Raw genomic sequence first — 15,159 nt, forward strand, 5'->3', positions numbered from 1 at the left:
GCATCACTTCAGGGAAGGAGCGATCCTCCAACACAGCGGAGGATTGTGAAGCATTTCCCATTGTTTGCAATCGGAAAGCTTGTATCGCTCTTGCGTATGCTTTGCCAGTCCCATTGAGAGCAATGAATGAAGTGATGCCTTCCAAGAGAATGTCCAAAGCTAGGACATACCGCCACTTTTTTTTTTTCCTGGCGTATGACCCCATTCAAAATTCATATTTGCACATCTCACAACGCAAGTCTCGTGGGATTTTCTGTTGTGTGAAAGTGGCCTTACGGAAACAACATGGCTCATGTTTGGCTGAAAGGGTACACTTTTTTTTTTTTTTTTTTTTTTAAGGTACTAATGAACTTTTTAGACCTACGGCTGCATTCACACGAACGTATATCGGCTCAGTTTTCACGCCGAGCCGATATACAGTACGTTGTCCTCATCTGCAGGGGGGGGAGGATGGAAGAGCCAGGAGCAGGATCTGAGCTCCTGCCTCCTCTCCACCCCTCTGCAATATTTTCAAGGAGAGGTGGGACGGGGTGGGGCTAATACGCCCCACCCCTGTCCCACCTCCTTTCATTGCAAATAGTGGAGAGGGGGCGGGAGCTCAGTTCCTGCTCCTGGCTCTTCCATTCCCCCCCCCCCCCCCCCCCCGCAGATGAGGACAACGTATATCGGCTCGGCGTGAAAACCGAGTCGATATATGTTCGTCTGAATGCAGCCTCCAGTTCATTCAAAGCATAACACGGTTTAGGGTCAATTCGCATTAGCATCATGGCTTGCGGTCACAATGGAGACATGACTGCTATTCTAGAGCCATCGGGGATTACTTTTCAAGTGGATCCAATGACTTTTTGGGGGTCCATCAGGGCTTCTGTATTAGACAGCAAGAATTGTGTTGGCATGTGCTATTCTTGCCATAGATCTTATATTTGTGTACCTGACAGAACATAACACAGAAGTGAACAAAGCCTAAATCACGATGTACTAAAGACTTCTTGACTGATTATAGCAGCTTAATGGCTTCCAGGATGCAACATTTTTTGTTTGTCCTGCTGAGTAAGCAAACATTTACTGGGAAAGATGTTGGCTTTCGAAATGTGCTGACTGTAGACCTATTGGCATGAGCAATCTATTCTGTACACCAGAAGACGTGACCACCTGCTGGATCCTCCAGACGTGTCCAAACATAGAAGAAATTGTAGAATCCTGTTCACTGTTTGAAGTTTATTCAACTCTTGGGTTAAACCCTCCCAGTCGTTTGTTGCTTCCAGACTTGATGCAAATCCCAGGAGTTATTAGTGAAGGGAGTTGAAAACTTGCTAATCCCTCAGGCTTGTCTTAAACAGTACAAACTGGTTCCCTCTCTGGAGCTCGAGTTGCTTCAAGAAGATGCATAGCAAGTCCTTAGTCTTCAAGTGGAGGAATGCTTCACTTCAGGTTTCAATGTGCAATGGACATGCTCTGCAGACTTTAAAGCTACCCTGTAGTCCTGAAGAGACCAACATGGTGACCGGCTTATCTGATGTGCACTGCTCAAAGCAGGTACTTGGTATCTTATACTAATGATGCATACCATGCACAGTGTCACAGGTAGATGGAAGTGGTTCAGCCAGGGGAGGAACTACAGTGGATGCAGAGGATGCGGTTGCACCCAGGCTCACAAGCCTTAGGGGGCCCATATGACTTCTCTCCATGTAGCAAGCCCAGTACCATGAATAAAGCATTATTTGGGGCGCCTCATTACAGATTTTTGCATTGGGGCCCAGAAGCGGCAATGTACGCTTCTGTATCAGACATCTTTATTTCTTCAGGACTAGTCTCTTTAAAGCTGCATGATGTCAAATGTGTTTGTGGTGGATTTGGTGCAATGTAAGGGTGAAGTCCACAGCAAAATCTACATTCTTAACACTTTCCAACCCACTGACCTCCTGAAGACATGACTTAAGGCTGTACAGCTCCAATGTTGAAAGATGTCCGCCGTGGTTCTCTTACTGTGTATTGCCAGCCTCTCTGCTGTCGGAGCCTATCCAACGTATCCCCTCATGCAGTACTGGCTTGAGCCAGCAGACTGTGCTGTTGTGTAATGGCAAAAAAAGAATAAGCCCCCTAAGAAAACCAAGATACAAATTGGATTGGAAAGGGTTAAGGAATGTGTACATGTGGAAGCAATACTCCCCTTCCCCCCCCCCCCCTCCCCCACATGCATGAATTTTGCTTCTAAAAGCTACAGCTTTAGGGCTTATTCATACAAGCGTATATCAGCTGCCGTTTCACAGCCGGCAGATGTACGCTACCATATGATGCACTGGATACCAATGCGTCAGATCACACAGGCATATTCCCGCGGCATAAAAGCTCCCAGACGGGCAGGTAAGATGTTCCTGGAACTCTCTTTCTGGCCGGACTGCAGCCACTGCCATAGACTCCTATGGGAGCCCTTAGGCAAAGGAAAGCTGTAGCAAGACCACGCCGCCCAACTTTTGTAAGAGGAGAAAAGCCTAGGACAGGCATGTAACATTTTTAGGCCATGCCCTTTGTGTGCTCTCACAATAGTGCCCCTTCAGTGATCCCTTCATAATAGTATACTTTTAAATAATCGGATACCAGCTCAGCACGTTAGTAGTGATTTACAGTGCAGTTACTCACAGATGCCATCTCTAATTGGGGTAATTATCTTTCCTATAATAGCCTACAGTCCTCTCATACCTCAGGACCGGAAAACAAATGCACCTACCAGGTCATTTCTCCTCTCCCCAAAATGCACCTACCAGGTAATCTCTCTTCTCTTCACCCCCCCCCCCCCCAAACTCAATTTCCCATTGTTTGAGGTACATATGCTATGGCTTTTCTGTCCATGGGAGTAGCAGTTATGGAATCCATGGCTCACGCCTCCAAGGCGTTTTATCCAGGGATGCTCGACATGCTGAACGGCTGCGGAGAAAGTCACAAACGTCCGCAGACTTTCACTACCACAAATTCATGCTTAGAACCTCCAACCTCGCCCTCCACCATGCCAAACAAGTCTGCTTCACCTCTCTGGTCTCCTCACTATCGCGCAACCCTAAACGTCTCTGATACTTTTCACTCCCTTCTCAGCCCTAAACTGCAGCCCCCGGTGACGGATCTCAGTGCTGAAGAGCTGGCCCCTTACTTCAAAAAGAAAATTGACATCCATCAGGAAATGACTTCCCAATCCCAGCCTAGCCCTGACCCTAGTCTTGTCAGCACTGCATCTAGCTCCTGCTCACTGCCTGTACTCAGACCAACGGCAGAGGAAGAAGTCTCCAAATTGCTCTCCTCTGCTTGCCCCGCCACCTGCGCTAGAGATCCTCTCCCCTCACACCTCCTCCAGTCCCTCTCCCTAGTGGTTATCTCCCATCTCACCACTATATTCAACCTCTCTGGCATCTTTCTCGCTTCTTTCAAACACGCCATCATATCCCCCCTGCTAAAGAAACCGACTCTAGACGCGACTGATGCTGCCAACTACCAACTCATCTCAAATCTCCCCTTCATCTCCAAACTATTGGAACGCCTGGTTTACTCCCATCTTGTAAGCTATCTATCAGAAAACTCTTTTCAACCCCCTACACGTGACAAAGTGCCCTTACAAGGATCTCAAATGACCTGACAGACAAATCAAGGGGCGATTTACTCCCTACTTGACCTCTCCACAGCATTTGACACTGTTGACCACAAACTCCTTCTCAGTATGCTTCACGCCATCAGTCTAAAGGACACTGCTCTCTCCTGGTTCTCCTCCTACCTATCTGACCACTCCTTCAGTATCTCCTTTGCTGGCTCTACCTCCCCTCCTCTTCCCCTTGCTGTTGTGGTCCCCCAGGGCTCGGTCCTTGGCCCCCTCTGCTTCTCCATCTACACAGCCCCTATTGGACAAACCACCAGGAGATTTGGTCTCCAATACCACCTCTACGCTGACTACACCCAGTTATACACCTCTTCTCGTGACATCTCTGCACCTTTCCTCCAAAACATCACTGACTGTCCGCTGTCTCTAACACTATGTTCTCTCTCTACCTAAAACTGAACCTCTCAAAAACTGACCACCTGGTGTCTCCTTTACTCCCTGCATCCAATCTCTGGCCCGAACATGTCAGTTGCACCTCAAGAACATCGCAAGAATCCGCCCTTTTCTCACTGTGGGCTCTCTAAAAACGCTCATTGTTGCCCTCATCCATTCTCTGCTCAATTATTGCAACTCGCTACTGATCAGCCTCCCCCACACCAGCCTCTACCCCCTCCAATCCATCCTGAATGCGTCAGCCAGGCTCATCTTCCTGTCCAGCCACTCCTCGGAAACCTCTGCCCTGTGCCAGTCACTGCACTGGCTGCCCGTTAAATACAGAATTCAATTTAAACTCACTATCTTCATCCATAAAGCTCTTCACAGCACCGCACCACCCTACATTGCTTCCCTCATCTCAATCCATCACCCAGCCCGTGCCCTCCGCTCTATTAACGAAATCAGACTGAGTGCCCCTTTAATTTTAAATTCTCATTCCCGCCTCCAAGACTTCTCCAGAGCAGCACCAGTCCTCTGGAATGCACTACCAAAGGCTATCCGGGCAATCTAGGACTCACAAAACTTCAGGCATGCTCTAAAAACGTACCTCTTTAGGGAGGCATACCATATCTCCTAAACCAAACCCCTCTGTATGCCGCATGATAACATGCTCACTGACCTACTGACTGCAATCCCTGCTAGCCATCATAAACCGCTCCTGCAGTCATACCGTTTCTGCCATCACACGGCTAAATGTCTGACCATTGTTTATGTGTATAACATCGCTCACTCTCCACCTCGCCATACCGTGCACATCTCCAGCCCCTTTACCTTCTGTATCACCCCATTACTTGTAGTATGTAAGCTCGTTGGAGCAGGACCCTCACCCCTATTGTTTCCATCAACTGATTACTATGTAACCGTGGTTCTGTAATTTTTGTCCTTTTGTCTTTCTGTATTTCCCCTGTCTTTGTAAGCGCTGCGGAATATGTTTGCGCTATACAAATAAAGATTATTATTTTGCATCTGGGCCCAGACCTCCATGATGACTAACCCTGGCAAAAACATGTCTCAGCAGAATTTGACATGCAAAAATCTTTGGCTTATTGCTTTTCCTCACCCTCCACACAATCCATAGTGCCCCAGTAAGCGCTACATTTAGCGCTATTCGCACAGTGAAAGTACCCTGTCTTCTGCCCCACATAATCTTTACTGGCCTCATAAGTAATTATGCGCTTTTCTGTTCCTATAACTTGTGCTGGTTTAAAAAAGCACCTAAAAGCTGTCCTCAAGCAGCCGTGTACTGCAGAGTCTAATGGCAAGTATTGGCCACCGCTGACCACTTATTCAGCATGTACACTGCAGTACTCGGAAGAAGCCGCAGTCCGGAGTGCTTTGGAGAGCTCAACAGGTGTAGTTTTTTGCTTTTCCCACCAGCAACCAGAAAAAGGGCCTCGCTGCTTCTCACTTGTTTAACAGAACCGGTGAGAGTCTGTGTTGGGTAGGGTTGCTCATTGTGATCGGCTTGGTGATAAAATCAGGAAATTTTTGTTAAATCACCCTGGTCCGATTTTTAGCTCTCAGCTTTGAGCAAAAAGAACCGGTATGTTGCTCAGCGCTGTACCATGCAGTGCTGGAGTTCTAGGTTTGAATCTGACTTTGATGGGGATTTGAACCAGGAATCCAACCACAATCGCTAAGCTGCCATCAGAGGCGTATCTTGAAGCTCCTGGGCCCCAATGCAAAACCTGGAACGGGGCCCCCAACTATAATGCTTTATTTATAGTACTGGGCTCCCTATATGGAGAAGAGAGGCCTTATGGGCCCCCGAGGCTCCTGGGCCTGGGTGCAACCGCATCCTCTATAGTTACGCCCTTGGCTGCCGTCACCACCCCCACTGTTGTTCAAGGTGGCCAAAATAGAGAACCCAATTTATACTCCTATATTTGGAATCAAGAGTCTTGATTCACAATTTTTTTTATAAATCGAGTCAGTCACTCCTGACCTGATTATTTCAATAATTGCCCAACACTAGTGTTGGGGTGCCTCCCTCCGAGCGCTGGCTGCAGGGGGCCCTGTGCAAGTGTACAGTTTGCTCTGTTTTAAAAAGGCCCTGCATGGTTAGCATGCACACAGACATTACGGCTCCGTCATGCTAGGGCGCCTAATAGAGGTGCATGAAGCGCTACTGTGCATCCGATTTCATACATTGTATGCCCCCATTTTTGAAGCACTGCCTTACCCTTGACTGTGTTGTATTACTGTATGCAGCATTCATGCATGTGAGATGTAAGGCATTGTAGCGGTCAGTTGCATATCACAGACATATGGTATTACTGCCCCCTTAGGAGTGGTTGGAGGGCTTTGTTATATGTGTTCCACCTTTTGGAAATGTTACCGTCTGCAGCTCCTTTGCATGGCATCGGCTCGCACACAATGACTACATTCTGAGGCTGGAATGTAGTCCAACAGCCAGGTGACATTCCTAAACAAACCTGTCTGAGCAATGCCCTGCGTGTATATGGGGACGATTATTGTGGAAGACACCCAACTTTGGGAGAAAGTATAGCTGGTGCATAGTCACTGTCTATGTAAGAGAAGTGTTGGGGCTTATTCGCACGGGTGTGTTCTTCACAGCGATGCAAAGAGGTTTTTGATTCAAAATCGCATTACTTCTGTGAAACTGCGATCCTCAAGTGTTTCCCGTTGACTTCAATGGGAAATGTTGCATCGCACTTGGATGCGCATCACATGGTATGCGAGTGCCATGTGATGGCTTTTAAAGGTCCCATTGAAAACAATGGTCGAGGCGTTCCGACGGATAGAACATGCTGCAAGGAAAAAGATCGCTTGTGTGAATGAATCCATTCAAAAGAATGAATTTCATATTCACGCAATTTTCGTGCGCAACACATAAAACTCGCACGAGAATATCACTCGTGTGAATAGGCCCTTGAAAAGGTGTCTGTGAGTGGGTGGAAGCCGTACAAAGTGACATCCAACCTGGACACCATTACTATAGTCTTCCACTATGGCCGGGGACCTCTTCATTCAGGGAACATTGGTGGGGGTACCATCAGACCATCTGGCATACCCTTTTCTGATGTGTGAAAGTAGCATTGGTGCAGATGGGTGTATGCCTTAACCAACCATGCCCCTTTAAATGGGGGTCATCAGTAGGCGTGTTGCATGCATGTCAGTATAGCTGGAGCATATGTGATCATTACCAGTTTATAAACAGAATTCGCAATTACAGCAATCTAACGAGGACTGCAGAAAATGGGATTAATACTCTGATTTTAAAAAAAATAAAATAAAAACCTCAATGTGAGATCTAATGATGATTTGTCTGCTCTGCCCCCTAGTGTTGGCTCTTAGGAAGAAGCATGTCCTTCCAGTGACTGATGTGATAGGTCGTTCTGCCCTGCTGCTTTTATCAATTGTTAGGGTTTTTTGTAAACTTTCTGACTATTTATTGGAGATGCTGTACGGGGCGGCTTGATAATTTCACAATTTCTATTAAGCCAAGAGGATTACAATATTTGATGGAATGTACACTAAAAAGTGTTATTATATAAGGGCTCTACAAGAAAAATAAGGATACACTTAAGGGGGCCGTGATAAAAGTTAGATCTGTGGGAACACCATCATTTACACCCTCCCTCCCCTCCTATAGGAAGGGGTTGCAAGAACCGGATGTGTTCACCAGAGACAGGTGGTGCCATCGTTGCACCCCTGTGTCTGTCGGAACCATTTACAGGCTGACGGACATTTGATCTCATGGCGCCCATTACATGTACGGCCTATGACACCTATGGTCGCCTCCATTTGCAGAGGTGCCATGGATGATGACACCCGTATCACATCTTGTATCCAAGCTAGAGGTGGTACAACAGAGTACTAGAGCCTCCATGCCCACCTGTATCACCTCTTGTATCCAAGCTAGAGGCAGTACAACAGGGTACTAGAGCCTCCATGCCCGCCCGTATTACATCTTGTATCCAAGCTAGAGGTGGTACAACAGAGTACTAGAGCCTCCATGCCCGCCCGTATCACATCTTGTATTCAAGCTAGAGGCGGTACAACAGGGTACTAGAGCCTCCATGCCCCCCTGTATCACATCTTGTATCCAAGCTAGAGGCGGTACAACAGGGTACCAGAGCCTCCATGCCTGCCTGTATCACATCTTGTATCCAAGCTAGAGGCGGTACAACAGGTTACTAGAGCCCCCATGCCCCCCTGTATCACATCTTGTATTCAAGCTAGAGGTGGTACAACACGGTACTAGAGCCTCCATGGCTGTCTGTATCACATCTTGTATCCAAGCTAGACGTGGTACAACAGGGTACTAGAGCCTCCATGTCCACCTGTATCACATCTTGTATGCAAGGTAGAGGAGGTACAACAGGGTACTAGAGTCTCCATGCCTGCCTTTATCACATCATGTATCCAAGCTAGAGGCGGTACAACAGGGTACTAGAGCCTCCATGCCCGCCCGTATCACATCATGTATCCAAGCTAGAGGCAGTACAACAGGGTACTAGAGCCTCCATGGCTGTCCGTATCACATCATGTATCCAAGCTAGAGGTGGTACAACAGGGTACTAGAGCCTCCATGCCTGCCTGTATCACATCTTGTATCCAAGCTAGATGTGGTACAACAGGGTACTAGAGCCTCCATGTCCACCTGTATCACATCTTGTATGCAAGGTAAAGGAGGTACAACAGGGTACTAGAGCCTCCATGCCTGCCTGTATCACATCATGTATCCAAGCTAGAGGCGGTACAACAGGGTACTAGAGCCTCCATGCCCGCCCGTATCACATCATGTATCCAAGCTAGAGGCAGTACAACAGGGTACTAGAGCTTCCATGGCTGTCCGTATCACATCATGTATCCAAGCTAGAGGTGGTACAACAGGGTACTAGAGTCTCCATGCCCTCCTGTATCACATCTTGCATCCAAGCTAGATGTGGTACAGCAGGGTACTAGAGCCTCCATGCTCACCCGTATCACATCTTGTATCCAAGCTAGAGGCGGCCAAACAGGGCACTAGAGCCTTCCTGTCTGCCCTTGTAACATCTTGTATCCAAGCTAGAGGTGGCCCAATAGGGTACTAGAGCCTCCATGCCCGTGTGTATGGTTGGCAGATCCTTTTAAACTTTTTGTACTTTGAGATACTAACATTTTCAGTTTTGGCGTCCATTTCTGTCCATTATTTCAATAGATAAATGAGACCACCGTGTCACTGGCCTTAAGGGGGCCGGACACCTTCAATAGCTGTTGGTTGAATGACAACTATTCCTCCTGACTCCCCTATACACATGCACGCTGCGTTTGGTAGAGCATGTATGTGGTTCTTAATGGGAAGAGGGGAGTAGTTGCTGTCAGATACCCCTGATGGCAGCTTATCTCACATGAGAACATGGGATCAGACATGATAAGATCCAAAGTACCTCTTCCTTCCCCAACATTACCTGTCATGAGAGAGTTGGCCGCTCCAATACACAGAAGAGCCAACCGGCTGTCCAAACTTAGGATACTTTTACATGGGCCAACCATTGGCTGAAAAATCACTCAATCGAGCACTCTTGACTGCCAGTTGTCCTGTATAAACACGGTACCAAGTGAGAAATCATTCATTAGTCACTTTGCTTCAGTTCACTACAATGATGCCGACTAGTGATCAAGTTCCCCCTCGGTGTAAACAGGCAGTCATTCATCTTTGAGCAAAACCCAAGATTTCTTCCATCACTTATATGAAGTTAAAGACAAAACTTTTACTATAGCATCCTTAAAAACATCCTCATAGAAGCAGATGGAAAAAGGGGGACGGTTTATACATGTTTCAAGCCTCACAAACTGAGCTTGAAACATGTAAGACTCATTCACGTTTTTGCGTCTGCTTCTATGAGGATCTTTTTAAGGATGCTATAGTAAAAGTTTTGTCTTTAACTTCATATAAGTGATTGAAGAAATCTTGGGTTTCGGATTTGGATCTATCTGTAGCCGAGGGGGCTTCCTTCCCTTCACCATGCTACTTAGATTCCAGTATAGTGTGCGGCGTCAGTGAGCTGAATTCACTTTTTTTTCTATTCATCTTTGAGTGTCTGGAAGAGATCAAAAAAGTTATATGTACCCCAAAATGGTACTATTAAAAACTATTTCTCATCATGCATAAAACTAGCCCTCATATAGCTCCATTGGTGGAAAAATGAATTAAAAAGTTATGGGTATTTGCCCTTTATATAAAAAGGGTCTCTGTCCTACAGAGCATGCTGGGAGTTGTAGTTTTGTATGAAGCTCACTGCTACACCCAGGCATGAAGGAGACCTGACTCACACACACAGCCATGCAGGTAACCACCATTCAGACACCTGGAGGACACACCCCCCTGCCGAGCCTCCAGCTCTGGCCCCGCTCCTGCCAATCCCCGCCTAGTATCACTCCCAGCCACGCCCCCACGCGCCGGCCCTGCTGCCAAAACGCCTTCGTCATCTGCACTTGCAAAACATTTGTCCCCTGAAACTACATTTCCCAGCAGCCCCCGGGAGCTGCTTCCGTAAATAGAATTTGCAGCAACCTGAATGGGCTGCACCCTAACGGCTGTGACTTGCAGCATCGCCGGGACAGGGCAGGCCGTGCCCCCGGGTATGACGCTCCGGGTACAGGGCTGAGGGTGACGCGTGGTCCGGCCTGGGACTCCTCGCAGCAGCTGCCCCGTCTGTTCTCACTGCGGGTAAGTCATTCTTGTTCTTCCCTGTTCTGCACCACCATGGCATTACCCACATGGTTGGCACACACTTTCACAGGGTACTGGGTGGCATTCTAGCCCAGATCCCTCCCTGCCCTTGCCTGCTGCGGCCAGTCTGGGAAAGCTGGGTGACAATCAGGTTATTTAGTGGACAGTGATTGGCTGCAGCGGTCACATGGGGGTAGTCACAACCGCATGACAGCAACCAAGACCAGTGGGACTGCCAGTGTCGGAGGGACTGTTGGTTTTTCAGGTGAGTATTCCTGATTTTGCTATTTTAGTCCCTGCTGGATGTTATAATTTCAAATGTCCTGGACGATCCCTTTAAATGTTGATGGCCTACCTTAAAGGGATCGGACCAGAATTGCAAGTTATGCCCTATCCATAGGATAGCTTTCTGATTGGTGGGGGTCTCAGTGCTGAGACCACACTGATCCTGAGAATGGGGGTCCTGTGTACCCCTCTGACTACTTCGACCACAGTGACATCAGAATGAATGGAGCCCTGGATGAGCGGCTGACCCTTTATTAATTTTTCAATGGGGCTGACGGAGATACTCAAACGCATAGCGCTCGGCTTTCTCTTGCAGTGGCATTGAAAATGAATGGAGTGCCACCATGTTTGCGCCACCGCCACTCCATTCGGTCTCCTCCTCACCGCGGAGAAGGGTCTGCAGTATGGGGGATGGAGGAAGTGGGACCTCCAGCTGTGAGAGACCATTGATTAGCAAGTTATTCCTTCTTGTGCGGATTCTGGTTCAACCCCTTTAAGGCCGGGCTCACACGGCCGTATGCGGAATCTGCAGCGAGCCCGGCCGTGACCTTGCATACGACCCACCTAATGTACTGTGTATGACCGCGTACTCACGCAGGCGGTCGTGCGCAGTACACCTTTTTTTATTTGTTTATATTTCCCGCGCCGTTGCTTAGCGATGACGTAATTCCGTATGGGCTGCGGGTATATTTGCAACAATGGAGAACAATGGGCTCTATATCACGGATATCCGCAGTAAAATAGAACCTGCTGTGTTCTAATTTCCAAGCGTGGATTACGCCATTCCGACGTATTTGGCTTATTTTACAGTACTTATTGCGTCCACAGGGCATGTTCATTTGCGCCTGACAGACAAACCCGTCCCGTTTTAAATGGCTATTGAGTCTAATGCGTTCCAGACGTGTTCCCCCCCCCCCCCCTCGGTGGAATTGCGCCGCCTATTGCGTTCACATTTGTGCCCCCCATCATAGATTTCGAGTCCAATTGGATAACATAGTGCTGCAGAAGTGCCCACACCGACTAATTTCGGACCGTGGGATAGCGCCCTAAGGTCCCCTTCACACGAGCGTATGCCTATTTGCGCACACCTGAGCGCCGTGTATTTGCTGAATGAACGATGGTTTTTTTTTGTGCGTATCGGCGTAGTTTACCGTACGTGAGACAAGTTCATTTGCACGTGTCAGACAATGATGCACGCTCATACGCCCGTGTGAAGGGGTCTAGGAGGATGTTTTTTCGTGACTCATTTGCTGCAGAACTTCGACACCAAAATCTGCGCCATTTGGTGTGACGGGGAGGGGCAGCAGATTTAACCCCTTCAGTTCAATACAATTCAGTTGAAGGGGTGAAATCTGCTGTGGATCTGCGCCAAAATCCAGTCACACGCCCCTCGTGTTATGATGAAGGTGTTTATTACTACTGCGATTATTTTAATGTATTCTGTGCTGTTTTATTTTAAAAAAGTGCCACAAAAACGCCGTAAAGGGAAGCGACTGCCGATGTGTTACCACTTCTCTGACAGGGTCTGCGTATCCCCTCTCTGAGGATTGATGGGGGTCTCAGTGGTTAGACCACCTCCAATTAGAGACGTACCATAAATGTCGAACCCCCCTTTTAAAGAGGACCTCCACTCTTGGGGCATGCCTGTTTTAGTTAATGGAGGATGCGCAACAGAGAAGTATCCCAGCACCACGCTCTAATGAAAGCTGTCCAATAGAAAATCTCTTTGTTGCCCTTAGCAACCAATCGCAGCTCAGCTTTCATTTCTTTTAGGGCTGAGGTAAAATGAAAGCTGGGCTGTGATTGGTTGCCATGGGCAGCAAAGATTTTCTTTTAGCATTCAGATGTGTGGTGCCCATAGCAACCAATCACAGTGCAGCTTTTATTTTACCTCAGCGGTATAAGAAATAGCAACCAATCACAGCGCAGCTTTTATTTTACCTCAGCGGTATAAGAAATAGCAACCAATCACAGCGCAGCTTTCATTTTACCTCAGTCCTATAAGAAATGAAAGGTGAGCTGTGATTGGTTGCTATGGGCAACAAAGACAGATTTTCTGGTAGACAGCTCTCATAAGAGTCTGGTGCCGGCCTAGTTTTCCATCCCCACCCTGTACTTGTAAATTGATGATTGCAGAATGGCTGCCGCGCGTAGCCTGCATACAATCGCAGCATGCCGCGGTTTCTCCCCCGCAAGCGGAAAATCACAATCTATTTCCACTCGTGGGCAGGAATTCGCGTTTTCTCATAGCGTGCTATGTGCTGGATTTGCTGCAGAATCCGGAGGCGGTCGCGCGCTCCAGATTTCACAATGCAAATCCGCCCGTGTGCAGAAGGCTTAAGGCCTCATGTCCACAGGCGGATTTTCGCTGCGTAATCCGGAGCGGGTGAACGCCTCTGCAGCAAATACCGCCCATAGCATGCTATGGTGAAATGATTCTTCATGCACACGAGCAGAAAACAATTGCGCATAAAAAATCGTAGCATGCTCTATTGTACTGCGATTCCCGCACGTTTGGCTTCCATTGAAGTCAGTGGAAGCCGTCTGCTCTGTGGTCCGTCCGCAATTGACACTGTGGATGGGCCGCGGGAAAAGCAGGAGCTTGAGGCGAGCTGTGCGGACCATCCACAGTACAGATGATAAAACGGAATGACAAGTACGCGCGGGCACCGCTGACGCCAGGGTTGGATTCCGCTGTGGGCTCCCGCATGCAAAATCCGACCCGCCCGTGGACATGAGGCCTAAAGTGGAATTCTGGGCATTTACTACTGATGACCCATCCTCAGGACACACATAACATGGCATCTGCCATGTTGCATCATACATATTACAGACAGCAATTCTATTCCACGCAGCGCCCGTCATCATCCAGAACAAACGTGACACGGGGTTCATGATGTCTCCCGATGTTATCGAGAACATACTGGGAATAATCCGTCATCTGACGGGAAGGGGTTAATTGGACGAGTTGGTGATTATGCTGGAGGGCTGAACAGACGAGCTGCTACTAATCTGTGGTACTCGGTACATATAACATGTCTGGGCGAGTACCGTCTGATTGCAGTATGGACGAATATCGCGCAGGAAAATGACCCATCATGTTAATTTCTAGGTGTTTATACACACGGGGGATTTTTCTTTTGGTCCGAGATAGAAAAATCGCAACTTTTTATCTGGGGGGGGGGGGGGGGGGGTTGCGCACGATATCCCAAATTATTTTCTATGGGAGCTATATAGAAAAAAAATGCGAGTGCAGCCATGCAATGCTTTTTTTTTTCTTGCAAAATGCATCACCGCGGGTAAAATCTCCTGTTCTAAGCGGGATTCTCGGACCAATATCGCACTCGCCTGTGTAAATACGGCCTGACGGGTGCATCAGATATCCCTGCTGTAGCCAGCAATACTGACCTGTCCAGAGTCAGATGCGCATGGCAAATATGTGTCACGTGACCTGCCTACATATGCGTCCACCTATCCTGCAAATATAGAATTGGAATACCCCTTTAACCCATTGAGATATGTTTGTTTGTTTGTTTTTTTCTTTCAATTTTCTTTTCTTTTTTACAAAAATCATAACCTTTTGGATTTTTCTGTTGATGTCTGAGGGCTTCTTTTTTTCCCCCGCAGGATGTGTTGTATTTTTCAGTTAATATACTGAAAAACTTTTCAACATTCCTATGGTACATTATAAAGTGTAACTAAAGTCCTATAACAAATCGGACTTTAGTTACACTTTATAATGTACCATAGGAATGTTGAAAAGTTTTTCAGTATATTATAAATGGATTGAAATGGGGGGGAAAAAGCAATTGTGCCATTTTTTGTTTGGGGGGGGGGGGTCTTGTTTTTACACTACACAGTGTGGCAAAAACTATGTAACTTGATACTGTGGTCTGTACAATTACACCAATGCCAAATTTATGTTTTTTTTTCTTTTCTTTGGTAGTACTTTAAAAAATATATATATTTTTGCCACCATAGTCTGACCGCCATAACTTAATTTTTCCATCAGCGCAGCTGTGTGAATGCTGTTGTTTTTTTGTTTTTTGCAGCATGGCGTGTGGCTGTTATTGGTACCATTTTGAAGTAAAATACAACTTTTTGATTGCTTTTT

General features: G+C 47.4%; 1 protein-coding gene across 1 annotated transcript in view; it reads left to right on the forward strand.

Annotated features, from left to right (window-relative positions):
- The first annotated feature begins 10,555 nt into the window (after positions 1 to 10,555).
- Positions 10,556 to 15,159, forward strand: part of TCP11L1 (t-complex 11 like 1) — a 43,641-nt gene continuing 39,037 nt past the window's right edge. The window contains exon 1 of the mRNA XM_066583256.1: positions 10,556 to 10,757. The gene's annotated coding sequence lies outside the window, so the exon portion shown is untranslated. The remainder of the gene's footprint in view (positions 10,758 to 15,159) is intronic.

This window comes from Eleutherodactylus coqui, chromosome 11, assembly GCF_035609145.1.
Source record: "Eleutherodactylus coqui strain aEleCoq1 chromosome 11, aEleCoq1.hap1, whole genome shotgun sequence".
In the NCBI taxonomy this organism is placed as follows: Eukaryota; Metazoa; Chordata; class Amphibia; order Anura; family Eleutherodactylidae; genus Eleutherodactylus; species Eleutherodactylus coqui.